The sequence below is a fragment of the Amblyomma americanum genome, chromosome 7, assembly GCF_052857255.1.
Source record: "Amblyomma americanum isolate KBUSLIRL-KWMA chromosome 7, ASM5285725v1, whole genome shotgun sequence".
NCBI lineage: Eukaryota > Metazoa > Arthropoda > Arachnida > Ixodida > Ixodidae > Amblyomma > Amblyomma americanum.
Window position 1 is genome coordinate 161,791,588 of NC_135503.1, and position 6,233 is coordinate 161,797,820.

General features: G+C 45.0%; 1 protein-coding gene and 1 long non-coding RNA gene across 2 annotated transcripts in view; both read right to left on the reverse strand.

The window, feature by feature from the left end:
• LOC144096728 (protein 5NUC-like) overlaps positions 1 to 6,233 on the reverse strand; it is a 591,711-nt gene that overhangs the window by 494,763 nt on the left and 90,715 nt on the right.
• Positions 794 to 4,767, reverse strand: LOC144096730 (uncharacterized). Its single transcript, XR_013306834.1, has 4 exons — positions 4,383 to 4,767; positions 3,432 to 3,556; positions 3,028 to 3,099; positions 794 to 1,608 (listed from the first exon to the last, which is right to left on the reverse strand). It is a non-coding gene; the product is annotated as an uncharacterized LOC144096730 (long non-coding RNA).

A 6,233-nucleotide genomic window follows, 5' to 3' on the forward strand; every position in this document is an offset into this window, starting at 1 on the left:
GGCGATAGCCCACGTCGTAAGGGGGTGGGGGGTCCGTGCGTCAAGCGACAATTTTCGTTCCCGTTATGTACTCGGGGCTCTCGCTTATACTGGGGAGCGGTTTCCGCGTGTGCCGGCGTCCTGCTTTCTGCAAAGGTATGCAGCTGGAAAAGAGGGGCGGCCTTAAGCCCCAACTCGATGCACACACAAGGAATGTACCTCGTAGCACACAAGGAATGTCACAACAGGAAGACACAGCAGTGGCGATTTTTCTGTCTCTGTGTCTTCCTGTGCTTGTTCCGTTGCGCCATTCAACTTTATTTTGAAAGCAGTACAAATAATGAAATGCATTCACTATATAAATCTTTCCAACAAGGCCCCCCTGGGTATTACCATATTTTTTCACTAGGATGTTGCATGCACCTGATGCTAGCCCAATGGAAGCGGATACCTCTGACCAAAAAAAGCTGTTGGTAGTTACAATCATATTACTGTGAACATTATATATCTAGTCGAAGATAAAGCAATACTTGCGAGAAATTTTTTCCCTTTGCTCAAGAAGGCAACGAAATCATGTTGGTCACAGGTGGAAGCTTCATATTTTTGCACCCATCATCCACACACACAGCAAACACAAAAATGTGACGTAAATGTGACCTAACCTAATGGTGAGAGCTTTAAAAACTTAGTGTGATAAATTTCATTACATTCCCATCCCAACTCGTTAAACCAACGTACGCTTTCTGTGAACAATTTCATGTCATTACTATTTTGCTGTTGTCAAAATTTCCCACTGTTCTATAACTTGCCCCCCCCCCCCCAAACACAACCAGTTATGTTGCAAGAAAAATATCAGCCTTGTAGCCAACAGTTCCTGGTGAACATGCAACAGCCATTGGTTATGTGTGGAGAAGCAGGTGGAGTGTTACTGCGAGAGCAGCAGCAATGTACTTGCAACAGACTTGTTTGATTATTGCACTTGTGTACCCTGCAGTGTTTGCAAGGGCTCTGTTAATAACTAATACTGCAAGCTACTACGGTAGCCAGCCCGCACAATACAATTCACTGTTTAAAACACAATACAACACTTTCAGCAGTAAAAGATCTTTCATCTCATCACATGCTGCAATATCAAATAACTTCCAGCTGTTTTCATCACTCTTTATTGGGTGAGTCATTATTTTCTTTGTTGTCAAGAAATTTTTCAAGCAGTTGCACTATGCTTGCATTTATGGCATTCGCTTCCTTCTGGAGGCGCACCATTATATTGCGCATTTTGTGTGCCTTGCGGTCGGCCTTTGCTGCTGCCTCGCTTTCTCCTTTATGGATGGCAACTAGCTGCTCTATAGCAGATCCTTGTCGCTTGTGGTGGCTCTTTTGGGGTTTCCTTCTTTTGGCGCTTGTGCCAGCACGGGCACTGCAGCTTACGCCGGCACTGGCTCTGCTTGTGTCGCCGCTGCTGTTGCCTGTGCTTTGCAGTACAGGTACTGCAGCACTGGCACTGCAAATGGGGGAGCTGGCCACAAGTTTTGAGAGGTCGTCTCTGCTGCTTCCTTCAGGCAGACTGTCCTCCCATGACAGGAGCACTTCTGAGTCGTCTGGTGCCTCATTGACAACTGGCAGCTGCACCTGATGAAACATACAAGACAACATGTTGTCATCTCAGAAAAGAGGTTAAATGTGTCCTAATGTAATGCAATCATCCGCTTCGACAATATATTACAAAAACACAAACTTGTGATGGCCAAACTGGAAAGAAGGCAGCAGTTCGAATTTTTGGTTTCCTGAACATAACTAAATAGATATATGAAGATCCAGACATGTACATCAGCATTCCCTAGCCCCAACTTTCACATGTACCAATAGGTTCAGTTGTTTTTTCCTGAATACTGTTGCGGAGTGCAGTCGCCTTCCTCTAGGTTTATGTGACTCGAAATATTTTGTGAAGGAGTTGGAGGATTTTTGTACGGATCCTAGTGTTGGCGTTGTGATGAATGTTGGATTTTATGTCCTTTAAATGACTTGCGGCTGTTGCGGCTAATGGTTTTATGGCTTTTATAATTGTGCGCCCTCCTGCTACGGCCAAAGTTATAGCTCGCAGTATGTTCAAATAAATAAATGAATGAAGAGCTGAACAAGACAGTATACCAAGCTGATCAAAGTCAATAACAAGCAATATGTTAAACATTTGCAAGCATGTGGGGCATGGTTGACCAAGGGTAAACCCAGCTGATGGGGTTGAGTTGAACAGAAGTACATGGAAGGTGAGATGCGAACTCTGGCACGACAAGGCGCTGCGATTTGAAGACGCAAGTGTCATTTCCGCTCCCCACTGTCATTAATGCCCATGGTTGTGGGAGTAGCTTACTCTATCGTCCCCCCCCCCCCCCCAAGTCTGCCCAATGGTTCCAAAGGAAGGATTGCTGGGTCAGTTGGTTCATAATTCAAGGCTTAAAAACAACATGAAAAATGTGATGATACAAAAAGAAGGAATAGACAGCACTGAACCTGCAATTGAGTGTATTTTATGTGAAACGGCAATAAATATAGAAAGCATGCACAAAGAGCTTATAGACAAAAACGCAATACAATACAGATATTACTTATATACTTGGAACGAAGACAGCGCAAAAAGGACAACCACAGAAGAGGACACGACACAAAGAACACTTCTCTTCTGTGGTCCTTTTTTACGCTGTTGTTCATTCCAAGTATGAATCACCAACTAGCCCATCACTTTGTTTTATTGAATTACTTGGACATTACAGATATCACATAGTAATTTATTATCTGCTTTGCTACTTCCCTTCAGTGTCCCTGTAGAGAAACAACAGTTCGCAATAACAGTTTATGATCCACAGGTTGCTGTATTACTCCACTGTATTCAAGCCCAGTTGCTAAAAGAATCAATGGACGAAGATGAGTATCTAAAAGAGAGAAGGATGAAGGTGAAGTTGCATGTGCAAAGGTGTGAAAGATGAATTGTCACACAGTACTAGCAATATTAATATATCACGCAAACAATGGCACCGAAATTCTGGTACGTACCATAACTTCATCTTACTAGAGACTTAAGTCGTATCCATCCGCAGTGTGTGCTTTTTGACATATGATTCCCACCTGAAAAAAAAAGGACGTAACCTAAACCAGCAATGCACATTGAACTCCCTGTACAACAAAGCGGTCTTGGCTCTGGCATGGTAACATTAAGTATATGGGGAAACAACCAGCTAACTATTGATATGTAGAATTGCTAAAAAAAACAAGGATACGTGGAGGCCAGTGCCCATGTTTGGGAGTGGTTTACACAACTGCTTGAGTCTGTTTTTATTATCTATTGTTGGCCAGCATTTTATAATGAGCATAAGTTCCGCACTGAGAAATGATCAGCAATAGAATTCTGAAGTGATCTGAACGACAGATTACACGCAATGGAATAAATCACAAATTACCTCTAAACTTTACTCGACTCGCCCATTATCGTTGATGGGAAGGCAGCCGAAGAAACTGGAGCTGCCAGTAGAAGATCCATGAGACACCAGGCGACCCAGTTGAAGTTCCTGTCCGTCTCAGCTGGCTGGACAAAAAAAAATGATGTGAGCTATTAAATGTGTTGCTAAAAAACATTTCAAGGTTGTGATCACAGCATTTCTCGAAGTGGATTAAGCTTCACTGTACACATTCTCAATGCAAGAATAAAATTTCATAGCTAAGTGTCTAATGCATATGCACAGGTACTGGTGAAATTAATGCATGCAATTTACATTTGCAATGTGGCTAAACTACATCCTGCTAGTTGCTGCTTTGCAATTGAAGCCGCGACTGTGCATTATGGTTCAACTATTGTCAATCTAGCAATTTCTTAATTGGTTAATTTCTAGATTTATTACTTTCATATATCTTTCCCAGGCTGCACTGCGTATACTAGTTCACAAATGCTGCTAATACACAGTGAAGCCTGGTAAAGAAGTATGAAATAAATCAAGAAATTCAATTAGCTACATTGTTGCTCTAGCAGGTGGCCAGAAATAGCGACGCGTACAGCAATGCTGTCAGCGCTGCAGCTCGCAATTTGCAAATAAAAACGACGAACAACACGTGTGTAACGAGGAAGACGAAGTTTGCATGCACGCGTGCACGAGCGAAGATTCTAAGTGCTGCGTGTGCTGCTCCTGCCTGAGGACATTACTCTCGAGTCCTTACTACCTCAACAATGCATTCCCAAGATCGTTTTCGACACTCCAGAACTGTGCGACGACGGCGAAGAGAATCGACGCGTTGCTCCAGCGACAACACATGCTACTGTCGCGCATGCGAGGCTGATGTAAGCAGATCAGCTGCACTATGAAAACAGCGCCAAGAACCCGATGGCACGAGCATCGATCGGTAAAGGTCGCACTTACCATATTTCTTGTTGAGGTTTTCCATTTTCAGCTTCACTTGTTTGCTGGTGTATGGGCCTTGTCTCGGCGGCAACCCGGCGTTCAGTTCCGCTACAATCGCAGCATATATCTGAGCATTGCGCGTGTTACCGTATCAGATCCGTATCAGATGCGTATCAGGGCCGCGGTTCTTGATTCAAGCCAGATGACACAACTCTGGGAGGACGAGTCGTTCGATGTTGCTGCTGCTACGGGCGCCGCCATCTTGTCGGTTAAGGTAGCAAACGGTGGTCAGCAAGCTCGGTTTGGGTAACTGTGGTTAGGTGCGGTAACTGCAGTTTCGTCTGCCGTGTGAGCGCGGCTAACTATAGTTACGGGGAACCGTAGTTACCTTAAGGGTGGTTAAGGTAACTATAGTTACGGGGAACCGTAGTTACCTTAACGGTGGTTAAGGTCGCCCGTGTAAATGTGGTATTAGCGTACGCCGGAACGGGCTTCGAAAAGGGGCATTCATCTCCATGTTCCTGGCGCTGGCTCGCTTCCCCTTTCGAGCCGAGGGAGAGAATTTCAAGCCGTGAAGAGAAGGGGTTGTGGGGCTATGAAAGGACAACTTAAATCGGGAATATACTTCGGGGAACCTGGAAAAGTTTCAAGCCAAGGAGAGAAGTCACCGAGATCCCCGCGATCCTCCGATTGTTATTCACCCGACCCCTCTTCCGACGCGTACGCGAGCGCCCGTGCGCTGACGCCGATATCTAGCACGGACAGATATTGGCGCCTCGCCGAGGCTCGCTGGCGTCCTCTGCAGTGCGAATGCGATGACCGGCTTTGGCGTACGCCAAGAACGCCGACGCTGAGCGCGTACCCCAAGGAAGGGCGCTTGGAGTTGGCGCTTTAGCTGTGTGGTTTACTAGAATTGATATGAATGAGATTAAAGTGAGGGGACACCAATGGAAATACAAATTTGACATCTTGCATTTATAATTGACGTAACCAATCAGTCACCAATTCGATATACTCATGATGTTGCCAGTCAATCGCAAAATGGGTTGCAAAATCGATTTACTATGGAGATTGCCATTTTGAATTCCTCGGACTTAGAAAATTTCCCAAGAAATCGAGAAACGCGATGAGTAAGAGCTAACGCTCTTAAATTTATTGCAGGTATGCACGTCACACAAGAAATGGTTCGCTTCTCGCCTTTTTTTTTTACGGCTACATAAAAGCTGTTGTGGGTGACAGAGACTTACTTTACCGTTAATCACTCGTACGCTTTCACTGCACGACCCCTGCTAACCAGAGAACGAAGCGATGAAAGATGACGCCGATATTGGTAACTCCTACGAACAAGCACTTATCAAGCGCTGGATGCCACGGCTGTGGCTCAGTGGTATGAAGCGTACGGAAACAAAGAATGCCCATTTTTGGCAGCGTCGGTCACAATCCCTCTCTGCGCTCTTGGTTGCACAGTTTACTTTTTTTAAGTACCGTCAAAGGAATTTCGGAAGGTTTCGTTTCAGTCTGCTGAATGTGGGAGCTAGATGTTTTTCTGCGCTAAAACTGTATTCGGAAGCTCAATACGGCCATTGTTAAAAAAAATAATGAAATATCGGGACGCTGTACGAGTAGGACGTTTCTTTCGACAAAATTTGCGAGGCAGAGAGCGCCGCGACACGTCGACGCTCAGCTGGTGGTACATAAAGCAAAAAAGGGATGTGCGGTATCGCTCAATGCTGAAGCTAAATATCGTCAACGAGGGTCAAGCACTGCTAAGCGAGAAGGCCTGCCAAAGCAGCGACGGTGATCCTTCTGTTAAAGTGGCAAAGTTGATTTCGGCGCCGCTGCACTAACTGTATAGATGCGAGCATAGTT